A 12,518-nucleotide genomic window follows, 5' to 3' on the forward strand; every position below is an offset into this window, starting at 1 on the left:
TGCCTTTTCTGGAAATTAGTGAAGGCAGCGCATCAAAGGTGCGCAACGCTGGTGCGAACCTGGGAGCGCTCCGATGTGTGCTCCAAGGTGCGGCGTGCACGAAGTCGGACCCCGGTTTGCCCCGGGTGCGCACCTCGCGTGCACCTTGGTGCGCACACCTTGGCTGGGTTGCGCGCCCTGGTGGGCACCATGGTGCGCACCAAGGAGCGCTCCGAAGTGTGCTCCAAGGTGCGGCGTGCACGAAGTCGGAGCCCGGTTTGCCCCGGGTGCGCACCTCGCGTGCACCTTCGCCGCGGTGGGCACCATGGCGTGCACGAAGTCGGAGCCCGGTTTGCCCCGGGTGCGCACCTCGCGTGCACCTTCGCCGGGGTGGGCACCTTGGTGTGCAGACCTTGGCTGGGTTGCGCGCCCTGGTGGGCACCATGGTGCGCACCAAGGAGCGCTCCGAAGTGTGCTCCAAGGTGCGGCCTGCACGAAGTCGGAGCCCGGTTTGCCCCGGGTGTGCACCTCGGGTGGGCACCTTGGTGCGCATGCCTTGCCTGGGCTGCGCACCAGGGCGGGCTCAAGATGGCACCCGCGTTCCTTTTTTTTCACTATCTTTCAAAACGGAAATTTTAAAATCTCATTTTTTTTTGCCTTTTTCTGGAAATTAGTGAAGGCAGCGCATCAAAGGTGCGCACCTCGCTGCCCACCACGGTGCGCAACGCCGGTGGGCACCCGGGAGTGCTTCGAAGTGTGCTCCAAGGTGCTGCGTGCACGTTGTCGGAGCCCGGTTTGCCCCGGGTGCGCACCTCGCGTGCACCTTCGTCGGGGTGGGCACCTTGGCTGGGTTTGCCCCGGCTGCGCTCCGAAGCGGGGTTATTGGAGCGCCGCCTCTTTTTTTGTCGGAGCGTTTGGTGGGGTTTCTCGCATTGGCTCTTCCGAGGCCCGGTTGCCACCCTGGCGCGCACGAAGTCGGAAGTAGGGTTAATTGCCCGGGTGCGCACCTTTGCCAGGGTGGGCACCTTACCTGGGCTGCGCACCAGGGCGGGCTCAAGATGGCACGCGCGTTCCGTTTTTTTCACTATCTTTCAAAACGGAAATTTTAAAATCTCCTTTTTTTTTTGCCTTTTCTGGAAATTAGTGAAGGCAGCGCATCAAAGGTGCGCACCTCGCTGCCCACCTTGGTGTGCTCTGAGGTGCGCACCCGGGAGCGCTACGAAGTGTGCTCCAAGGTGCGGCGTGCACGTTGTCGGAGCCCGGTTTGCCCCGGGTGCGCACCTCGCCTGCACCTTGGCCGGGGTGGGCACCTTGGCTGGGTTTGCCCAGGGTGCGCTCCGAAGCGGGGTTACTGGAGCGCCCCCTCTTTTTTTGTCAGAGCGTTTGGTGGGGTTTCTCGCATTGGCTCTTCCCAGGCCCGGTTGTTGGGTGCGCTCCCACCCTGGCGCGCGCGAAGTTGGAAGTTGGGTTAATTGCCCGGGCGCGCACCTTCGCCAGGGTGGGCACCTTGGTGCGCACACCTTGGCTGGGCTGCGCACCAGGGCGGGCTCAAGATGGCACCAGCATTTCCTTTTTCTCACTATCTTTCAAAACGGAAATTTTAAAATCTCGTTTTTTTTTTGCCTTTTATGGAAATTAGTGAAGGCATCGCATCAAAGGTGCGCACCTCGCTGCCCACCTTGGTGTGCTCCGAGGTGCCCACCACGGTGCGCAACGCCGGTGCGAACCCGGGAGCGCCCCGATGTGTGCTCCAAGGTGCGGCGTGCACGAAGTCGGACCCCGGTTTGCCCCGGGTGCGCACCTCGCGTGCACCTTGGTGCGCACACCTTGGCTGGGTTGCGCGGCCTGGTGGGCACCATGGTGCGCACCAAGGAGCGCTCCGAAGTGTGCTCCAAGGTGCGGCGTGCACGAAGTCGGAGCCCGGTTTGCCCCGGGTACGCACCTCGCGTGCACCTTCGCCGGGGTGGGCACCTCGGCTGGGTTGCGCGCCCTGGTGCGCACCAAGGAGCGCTCCGAAGTGTGCTCCAAGGTGCGGCGTGCACGAAGTCGGAGCCCGGTTTGCCCCGGGTGCGCACCTCGCGTGCACCTTCGGCGGGGTTGCGCGCCCTGGTGGGCACCATGGTGCGCACCAAGGAGCGCTCCGAAGTGTGCTCCAAGGTGCGGCGTGCACGAAGTCGGAGCCCGGTTTGCCCCGGGTGCGCACCTCGCGTGCACCTTCGGCGGGGTTGCGCGCCCTGGTGGGCACCATGGTGCGCACCAAGGAGCGCTCCGAAGTGTGCTCCAAGGTGCGGCGTGCACGAAGTCGGAGCCCGGTTTGCCCCGGGTGCGCACCTCGCGTGCACCTTCGCCGCGGTGGGCACCATGGCGTGCACGAAGTCGGAGCCCGGTTTGCCCCGGGTGCGCACCTCGCATGCACCTTCGCCGGGGTGGGCACCTCGGCTGGGTTGCGCGCCCTGGTGCGCACCAAGGAGCGCTCCGAAGTGTGCTCCAAGGTGCGGCGTGCACGAAGTCGGAGCCCGGTTTGCCCCGGGTGCGCACCTCGCGTGCACCTTCGCCAGGGTGGGCACCTCGGTGCGCACACCTTCTCAATGTTTTCTTGCCTTTTCTGGAAATTGGTGAAGGCAGCGCATCAAAGGTGCGCACCTCGGTGTGCTCCGAGGTGCGAACCCGAGAGCGCTCCGAGGTGCCCACGAAGTCGAAAGTCGGGTTAATTGCATTGTTTTCCCCGGGTGCGCTCCGAGGTGCGCAACATCGGCGCGCACCAAGGAGGGCTCCGAAGTGTGCTCCAAGGTGCGCACGATGGCGTGCACCTCTGGTGCGCACGATTCGGAGCTCGGTTTGACCGGGGTGCGCACACCTTGGCTGGGTTGCGCACCTTTTGTGCGCTCCAAGGTGCGCACGAAGTCGGAGCTCGGTTTGCCCCGGGTGCGCACCTTCGCCAGGGTGCGCACCTTGATGCGCACGCCTTGGCTGGGCTGCGCACCTTGGTGGGCGCCATGGTGCGCACCTTTCGTGCGCTCCAAGGTGCGCACGAAGTCGGAGCTCGGTTTGCCCCGGGTGCGCACCTTGGTGGGCGCCATGGTGCACTCCGAGGTGCCCAAGATTGGTGCGCACCAAGGAGCGCTCCGAAGTGCGCTCCAAGGTGCGCGCGAAGTCGAAAGTTGGGTTAATTGTCCGGTTTGCCTCGGGTGCGCACCTTGCGTGCACCTTCGCCAGGGTGGGCGCCTTGGTGCGCACACCTTGGCTGGGCTGCGCACACCTTGGCACCCGCGTTTCCTTCATTTTAAATTTTTTTTTTTTACAATCTCTCAAGTGGGAAATTCTATAATCTCAACTTTTTTTGCCTTTTCAGGAAACTTTTGAATGGAGCGCATCATTGGTGCGCTCCGAAGTGTGCTCCAAAGCTCTCTCCAGCTGCGTGCACCTGCCCCGGCCGCGCACCCGGCCCCGCCCAGCTTCGCTCACCTGTCCCGGGCGTCTGGTGCGGAACCTTAGAGTAAGAAACATCACCGTGCACCTTGGCCAACGTGCGCGACTCGACCGAGCGCGCACTGGCCGAGGTGCACACCGATTTCACCTGGGTGCGCGCGCAGCACCTCGGGCGCACCGGGGTGCGCGCACAACGCCCGGGTTGCACCGTGGCCTGTGTGCTCGGGGCGCCTCGGGTGCGCGCTCGGTGTCGCCCCCGCGCGCGCGGTAGTGCGGGCAGCGCACCCCGGCCCGGCCCGGCCCCGACGAGAACGCAAACGGGCAAAAGGTTTATTCAAATAGCATTGCGATGCCCGGCGAAAAACTAAAAAAGGGTGCAACACCGGGACTTCCCGGGAGGTCACCCATCCCAGTACTACTCCGGCCCAAGCGCGCTTAACTGCGGAGTTCTGATGGGATCCGGTGCACTAACGCTGGTATGATCGCACCCGTTATGAGCTTGTCGCAGTGTGTACTTAGCAAACCGCGACCCACGTGCGAATCCACCCCGGCCACCCACCCCCGTCGAGGTGCACACCCTCCCTCGCGAAGTGCGCCCCGTTCGCCAAGTGTGAGCCCTGCCCGGGTGCGCGCACCTTGCTAGGGCGTCGGGTGTGCACCCGGCCCGGCCTACGTGCGTGCACCTGTAGGGGGCGTCGTGTGCGTGCAGTGTCCCGTCTGCAACGCGGTGCCCACACACCACCTCGGGCGCAACGACCTGCGCTCACATGTGGGCCGAGTGCACCTTGGTGCATGTTCGGGGCGCCTCGGGTGCACGCTCGATCTTGCCCCGGTGCACCAAGGCGCTCGGTTTGCCCCGGGTGCGCACTTGGTGCAAGGTGGGCACCCAAAATAGGGATCAAGCACCAAAACACAAGTTTCGGGATGCAAAATGGGACCCAAGGACCACAAATGCGTTCCAAGACCCATGATGGGTCCACGAGAACAAAAATGTGTTCCGAGACTTAATAAACAAATATTGGGTTTTAGGAGAAGAAACATGCTCTGATGCCCAAAACGAGAATCGACCCCGAAAAGGCCACAGGCCAAAAGTGGGATGCGAGACAAAAAAAAATGGGACCCGAGGACCAAAATTGGGTTCCCAGGTCGAAGACAGGGCAACCGGACAAGAAACGACCTCTAAGGCTCGAAATGAGTCCCGACGACTAAAACTTGACAAGAAGCACCCATCAGGCACCCAACTCGACACCCATGGGATGCCGACCCACCCGGGCTTCCACCTAGCACACCTTGGCACCCACCCACCCTCGCACCCAACCTCGCACCCAACTTAGCACCTTTGAACCCACATTGGCACTCACCCTGACCCTGGCACCTTGGAACCCACATTGGCACTCACCTTGACCCTGGCACCCACCTTTGCACTCACCTTGGGACCCACCCTGGCTCCCACCTCGGCACCCACCCAGACACCCACCTTGGTTCCTTGGCACCCACCTTGGATCCTTGGCACCCACCCCGACACCCACCTTGGCACGCAACTTGGCTACTTGCCACCCACCTTGGCTCCTTGACGCCCACCCCGACAACCACCCCGTGACCTACCCTGGCTAGGGTTGGTGCACACCCACCCTGGTGCCCACCTTGGCACCCACCCTATGACCCACCTTGGCACGCACCTTAGTACCCACCCCGTTACCCACCCTAGGACCCACCCCGTGACCCACCTTGGCCAGGGTGGGTGCCTTGGTGCGCACAACTTGCCTGGGCTGCACACCAGGGCGGGCTCAAGATGGCACCCGCGTTCCGTTTTTTTCACTATCTTTCAAAACGGAAATTTTAAAATCTCATTTTTTTCTTTTTTTTGCCTTTTCTGGAAATTAGTGAAGGCAGCGCATCAAAGGTGCGCAATGCTGGTGCGAACCCGGGAGCGCTCCGATGTGTGCTCCAAGGTGCGGCGTGCACGAAGTCCGAGCCCGGTTTGCCCCGGGTGCGCACCTCGCGTGCACCTTCGCCGGGGTGAGCACCTTGGCTGGGTTGCGCGCCCTGGTGCGTACCAAGGAGCGCTCTGAAGTGTGCTCCAAGGTGCGGCGTGCACGAAGTCGGAGCCCGGTTTGCCCCGGGTGTGCACCTCGGGTGCGCACCTCGCGTGCACCTTCGCTGCGGTGGGCACCTTGGCTGGGTTGCGCGCCTTGGTGGGCACCATGCAGTGCACGAAGTCGGAGCCCGGTTTGCCCCGGGCGCGCACCTCCGCCAGGGTGGGCACCTTGGTGCGCACAACTTGCCTGGGCTGCGCATCAGGAAGGGCTCAAGATGGCACCCGCGTTCCGTTTTTTTCACTATCTTTCAGAACGGAAATTTTAAAATATCGTTTTTTTTTGCCTTTTCTGGAAATTAGTGAAGGCAGCGCATCAAAGGTGCGCAACGCTGGTGCGAACCTGGGAGCGCTCCGATGTGTGCTCCAAGGTGCGGCGTGCACGAAGTCGGAGCCCGGTTTGCCTCGGGTGCGCCCTGGTGGGCACCATGGTGCGCACCAAGGAGCGCTCCGAAGTGTGCTCCAAGGTGCGGCCTGCACGAAGTCGGAGCCCGGTTTGCCCCGGGTGTGCACCTCGGGTGGGCACCTTGGTGCGCATGCCTTGCCTGGGCTGCGCACCAGGGCGGGCTCAAGATGGCACCCGCGTTCCTTTTTTTTCACTATCTTTCAAAACGGAAATTTTAAAATCTCATTTTTTTTTGCCTTTTTCTGGAAATTAGTGAAGGCAGCGCATCAAAGGTGCGCACCTCGCTGCCCACCACGGTGCGCAACGCCGGTGGGCACCCGGGAGTGCTTCGAAGTGTGCTCCAAGGTGCTGCGTGCACGTTGTCGGAGCCCGGTTTGCCCCGGGTGCGCACCTCGCGTGCACCTTCGTCGGGGTGGGCACCTTGGCTTGGTTTGCCCCGGCTGCGCTCCGAAGCGGGGTTATTGGAGCGCCGCCTCTTTTTTTGTCGGAGCGTTTGGTGGGGTTTCTCGCATTGGCTCTTCCGAGGCCCGGTTGCCACCCTGGCGCGCACGAAGTCGGAAGTAGGGTTAATTGCCCGGGTGCGCACCTTTGCCAGGGTGGCACCTTACCTGGGCTGCGCACCAGGGCGGGCTCAAGATGGCACGCGCGTTCCGTTTTTTTCACTATCTTTCAAAACGGAAATTTTAAAATCTCCTTTTTTTTTTGCCTTTTCTGGAAATTAGTGAAGGCAGCGCATCAAAGGTGCGCACCTCGCTGCCCACCTTGGTGTGCTCTGAGGTGCGCACCCGGGAGCGCTACGAAGTGTGCTCCAAGGTGCGGCGTGCACGTTGTCGGAGCCCGGTTTGCCCCGGGTGCGCACCTCGCCTGCACCTTGGCCGGGGTGGGCACCTTGGCTGGGTTTGCCCAGGGTGCGCTCCGAAGCGGGGTTACTGGAGCGCCCCCTCTTTTTTTGTCAGAGAGTTTGGTGGGGTTTCTCGCATTGGCTCTTCCCAGGCCCGGTTGTTGGGTGCGCTCCCACCCTGGCGCGCGCGAAGTTGGAAGTTGGGTTAATTGCCCGGGCGCGCACCTTCGCCAGGGTGGGCACCTTGGTGCGCAAACCTTGGCTGGGCTGCGCACCAGGGCGGGCTCAAGATGGCACCAGCATTCCCTTTTTCTCACTATCTTTCAAAACGGAAATTTTAAAATCTCGTTTTTTTTTTGCCTTTTATGGAAATTAGTGAAGGCATCGCATCAAAGGTGCGCACCTCGCTGCCCACCTTGGTGTGCTCCGAGGTGCCCACCACGGTGCGCAACGCCGGTGCGAACCCGGGAGCGCCCCGATGTGTGCTCCAAGGTGCGGCGTGCACGAAGTCGGACCCCGGTTTGCCCCGGGTGCGCACCTCGCGTGCACCTTGGTGCGCACACCTTGGCTGGGTTGCGCGGCCTGGTGGGCACCATGGTGCGCACCAAGGAGCGCTCCGAAGTGTGCTCCAAGGTGCGGCGTGCACGAAGTCGGAGCCCGGTTTGCCCCGGGTGCGCACCTTCGCCGCGGTGGGCACCATGGCGTGCACGAAGTCGGAGCCCGGTTTGCCCCGGGTGCGCACCTCGCGTGCACCTTCGCCGGGGTGGGCACCTCGGCTGGGTTGCGCGCCCTGGTGCGCACCAAGGAGCGCTCTGAAGTGTGCTCCAAGGTGCGGCGTGCACGAAGTCGGAGCCCGGTTTGCCCCGGGTGTGCACCTCGGGTGCGCACCTCGCGTGCACCTTCGCTGCGGTGGGCACCTTGGCTGGGTTGCGCGCCTTGGTGGGCACCATGCAGTGCACGAAGTCGGAGCCCGGATTGCCCCGGGCGCGCACCTCCGCCAGGGTGGGCACCTTGGTGCGCACAACTTGCCTGGGCTGCGCACCAGGAAGGGCTCAAGATGGCACCCGCGTTCCGTTTTTTTCACTATCTTTCAGAACGGAAATTTTAAAATCTCGTTTTTTTTTGCCTTTTCTGGAAATTAGTGAAGGCAGCGCATCAAAGGTGCGCAACGCTGGTGCGAACCTGGGAGCGCTCCGATGTGTGCTCCAAGGTGCGGCGTGCACGAAGTCGGACCCCGGTTTGCCCCGGGTGCGCACCTCGCGTGCACCTTGGTGCGCACACCTTGGCTGGGTTGCGCGCCCTGGTGGGCACCATGGTGCGCACCAAGGAGCGCTCCGAAGTGTGCTCCAAGGTGCGGCGTGCACGAAGTCGGAGCCCGGTTTGCCCCGGGTGCGCACCTCGCGTGCACCTTCGCCGCGGTGGGCACCATGGCGTGCACGAAGTCGGAGCCCGGTTTGCCCCGGGTGCGCACCTCGCGTGCACCTTCGCCGGGGTGGGCACCTTGGTGTGCAGACCTTGGCTGGGTTGCGCGCCCTGGTGGGCACCATGGTGCGCACCAAGGAGCGCTCCGAAGTGTGCTCCAAGGTGCGGCCTGCACGAAGTCGGAGCCCGGTTTGCCCCGGGTGTGCACCTCGGGTGGGCACCTTGGTGCGCATGCCTTGCCTGGGCTGCGCACCAGGGCGGGCTCAAGATGGCACCCGCGTTCCTTTTTTTTCACTATCTTTCAAAACGGAAATTTTAAAATCTCATTTTTTTTTGCCTTTTTCTGGAAATTAGTGAAGGCAGCGCATCAAAGGTGCGCACCTCGCTGCCCACCACGGTGCGCAACGCCGGTGGGCACCCGGGAGTGCTTCGAAGTGTGCTCCAAGGTGCTGCGTGCACGTTGTCGGAGCCCGGTTTGCCCCGGGTGCGCACCTCGCGTGCACCTTCGTCGGGGTGGGCACCTTGGCTGGGTTTGCCCCGGCTGCGCTCCGAAGCGGGGTTATTGGAGCGCCGCCTCTTTTTTTGTCGGAGCGTTTGGTGGGGTTTCTCGCATTGGCTCTTCCGAGGCCCGGTTGCCACCCTGGCGCGCACGAAGTCGGAAGTAGGGTTAATTGCCCGGGTGCGCACCTTTGCCAGGGTGGGCACCTTACCTGGGCTGCGCACCAGGGCGGGCTCAAGATGGCACGCGCGTTCCGTTTTTTTCACTATCTTTCAAAACGGAAATTTTAAAATCTCCTTTTTTTTTTGCCTTTTCTGGAAATTAGTGAAGGCAGCGCATCAAAGGTGCGCACCTCGCTGCCCACCTTGGTGTGCTCTGAGGTGCGCACCCGGGAGCGCTACGAAGTGTGCTCCAAGGTGCGGCGTGCACGTTGTCGGAGCCCGGTTTGCCCCGGGTGCGCACCTCGCCTGCACCTTGGCCGGGGTGGGCACCTTGGCTGGGTTTGCCCAGGGTGCGCTCCGAAGCGGGGTTACTGGAGCGCCCCCTCTTTTTTTGTCAGAGCGTTTGGTGGGGTTTCTCGCATTGGCTCTTCCCAGGCCCGGTTGTTGGGTGCGCTCCCACCCTGGCGCGCGCGAAGTTGGAAGTTGGATTAATTGCCCGGGCGCGCACCTTCGCCAGGGTGGGCACCTTGGTGCGCACACCTTGGCTGGGCTGCGCACCAGGGCGGGCTCAAGATGGCACCAGCATTCCCTTTTTCTCACTATCTTTCAAAACGGAAATTTTAAAATCTCGTTTTTTTTTTGCCTTTTATGGAAATTAGTGAAGGCATCGCATCAAAGGTGCGCACCTCGCTGCCCACCTTGGTGTGCTCCGAGGTGCCCACCACGGTGCGCAACGCCGGTGCGAACCCGGGAGCGCCCCGATGTGTGCTCCAAGGTGCGGCGTGCACGAAGTCGGACCCCGGTTTGCCCCGGGTGCGCACCTCGCGTGCACCTTGGTGCGCACACCTTGGCTGGGTTGCGCGGCCTGGTGGGCACCATGGTGCGCACCAAGGAGCGCTCCGAAGTGTGCTCCAAGGTGCGGCGTGCACGAAGTCGGAGCCCGGTTTGCCCCGGGTACGCACCTCGCGTGCACCTTCGCCGGGGTGGGCACCTCGGCTGGGTTGCGCGCCCTGGTGCGCACCAAGGAGCGCTCCGAAGTGTGCTCCAAGGTGCGGCGTGCACGAAGTCGGAGCCCGGTTTGCCCCGGGTGCGCACCTTCGCCGCGGTGCGCACCATGGCGTGCACGAAGTCGGAGCCCGGTTTGCCCCGGGTGCGCACCTCGCGTGCACCTTCGGCGGGGTTGCGCGCCCTGGTGGGCACCATGGTGCGCACCAAGGAGCGCTCCGAAGTGTGCTCCAAGGTGCGGCGTGCACGAAGTCGGAGCCCGGTTTGCCCCGGGTGCGCACCTCGCGTGCACCTTCGGCGGGGTTGCGCGCCCTGGTGGGCACCATGGTGCGCACCAAGGAGCGCTCCGAAGTGTGCTCCAAGGTGCGGCGTGCACGAAGTCGGAGCCCGGTTTGCCCCGGGTGCGCACCTCGCGTGCACCTTCGCCGCGGTGGGCACCATGGCGTGCACGAAGTCGGAGCCCGGTTTGCCCCGGGTGCGCACCTCGCGTGCACCTTCGCCGGGGTGGGCACCTCGGCTGGGTTGCGCGCCCTGGTGCGCACCAAGGAGCGCTCCGAAGTGTGCTCCAAGGTGCGGCGTGCACGAAGTCGGAGCCCGGTTTGCCCCGGGTGCGCACCTCGCGTGCACCTTCGCCAGGGTGGGCACCTCGGTGCGCACACCTTCTCAATGTTTTCTTGCCTTTTCTGGAAATTGGTGAAGGCAGCGCATCAAAGGTGCGCACCTCGGTGTGCTCCGAGGTGCGAACCCGAGAGCGCTCCGAGGTGCCCACGAAGTCGAAAGTCGGGTTAATTGCATTGTTTTCCCCGGGTGCGCTCCGAGGTGCGCAACATCGGCGCGCACCAAGGAGGGCTCCGAAGTGTGCTCCAAGGTGCGCACGATGGCGTGCACCTCTGGTGCGCACGATTCGGAGCTCGGTTTGACCGGGGTGCGCACACCTTGGCTGGGTTGCGCACCTTTTGTGCGCTCCAAGGTGCGCACGAAGTCGGAGCTCGGTTTGCCCCGGGTGCGCACCTTCGCCAGGGTGCGCACCTTGATGCGCACGCCTTGGCTGGGCTGCGCACCTTGGTGGGCGCCATGGTGCGCACCTTTCGTGCGCTCCAAGGTGCGCACGAAGTCGGAGCTCGGTTTGCCCCGGGTGCGCACCTTGGTGGGCGCCATGGTGCACTCCGAGGTGCCCAAGATTGGTGCGCACCAAGGAGCGCTCCGAAGTGCGCTCCAAGGTGCGCGCGAAGTCGAAAGTTGGGTTAATTGTCCGGTTTGCCTCGGGTGCGCACCTTGCGTGCACCTTCGCCAGGGTGGGCGCCTTGGTGCGCACACCTTGGCTGGGCTGCGCACACCTTGGCACCCGCGTTTCCTTCATTTTAAATTTTTTTTTTTTACAATCTCTCAAGTGGGAAATTCTATAATCTCAACTTTTTTTGCCTTTTCAGGAAACTTTTGAATGGAGCGCATCATTGGTGCGCTCCGAAGTGTGCTCCAAAGCTCTCTCCAGCTGCGTGCACCTGCCCCGGCCGCGCACCCGGCCCCGCCCAGCTTCGCTCACCTGTCCCGGGCGTCTGGTGCGGAACCTTAGAGTAAGAAACATCACCGTGCACCTTGGCCAACGTGCGCGACTCGACCGAGCGCGCACTGGCCGAGGTGCACACCGATTTCACCTGGGTGCGCGCGCAGCACCTCGGGCGCACCGGGGTGCGCGCACAACGCCCGGGTTGCACCGTGGCCTGTGTGCTCGGGGTGCCTCGGGTGCGCGCTCGGTGTCGCCCCCCGCGCGCGCGGTAGTGCGGGCAGCGCACCCCGGCCCGGCCCGGCCCCGACGAGAACGCAAACGGGCAAAAGGTTTATTCAAATAGCATTGCGACGCCCGGCGAAAAACTAAAAAAGGGTGCAACACCGGGACTTCCCGGGAGGTCACCCATCCCAGTACTACTCCGGCCCAAGCGCGCTTAACTGCGGAGTTCTGATGGGATCCGGTGCACTAATGCTGGTATGATCGCACCCGTTATGAGCTTGTCGCAGTGTGTACTTAGCAAACCGCGACCCACGTGCGAATCCACCCCGGCCACCCACCCCCGTCGAGGTGCACACCCTCCCTCGCGAAGTGCGCCCCGTTCGCCAAGTGTGAGCCCTGCCCGGGTGCGCGCACCTTGCTAGGGCGTCGGGTGTGCACCCGGCCCGGCCTACGTGCGTGCACCTGTAGGGGGCGTCGTGTGCGTGCAGTGTCCCGTCTGCAACGCGGTGCCCACACACCACCTCGGGCGCAACGACCTGCGCTCACATGTGGGCCGAGTGCACCTTGGTGCATGTTCGGGGCGCCTCGGGTGCACGCTCGATCTTGCCCCGGTGCACCAAGGCGCTCGGTTTGCCCCGGGTGCGCACTTGGTGCAAGGTGGGCACCCAAAATAGGGATCAAGCACCAAAACACAAGTTTCGGGATGCAAAATGGGACCCAAGGACCACAAATGCGTTCCAAGACCCATGATGGGTCCACGAGAACAAAAATGTGTTCCGAGACTTAATAAACAAATATTGGGTTTTAGGAGAAGAAACATGCTCTGATGCCCAAAACGAGAATCGACCCCGAAAAGGCCACAGGCCAAAAGTGGGATGCGAGACAAAAAAAAATGGGACCCGAGGACCAAAATTGGGTTCCCAGGTCGAAGACAGGGCAACCGGACAAGAAA

At 63.1% G+C, this 12,518-nt stretch overlaps 2 non-coding genes across 2 annotated transcripts; both read right to left on the bottom strand.

Annotated features, from left to right (window-relative positions):
• Positions 1-3,779: 3,779 nt before the first annotated feature.
• Positions 3,780-3,898, bottom strand: LOC131865143 (5S ribosomal RNA). The gene has a single exon (XR_009363873.1). It is a non-coding gene; the product is annotated as a 5S ribosomal RNA (ribosomal RNA).
• Positions 3,899-11,716: 7,818 nt separating this feature from the next.
• Positions 11,717-11,835, bottom strand: LOC131865179 (5S ribosomal RNA). The gene has a single exon (XR_009363908.1). It is a non-coding gene; the product is annotated as a 5S ribosomal RNA (ribosomal RNA).
• Between the last annotated feature and the right edge of the window lie 683 nt (positions 11,836-12,518).

This window comes from Cryptomeria japonica, unplaced genomic scaffold (genome assembly GCF_030272615.1).
Source record: "Cryptomeria japonica unplaced genomic scaffold, Sugi_1.0 HiC_scaffold_104, whole genome shotgun sequence".
Classification (NCBI taxonomy): domain Eukaryota; kingdom Viridiplantae; phylum Streptophyta; class Pinopsida; order Cupressales; family Cupressaceae; genus Cryptomeria; species Cryptomeria japonica.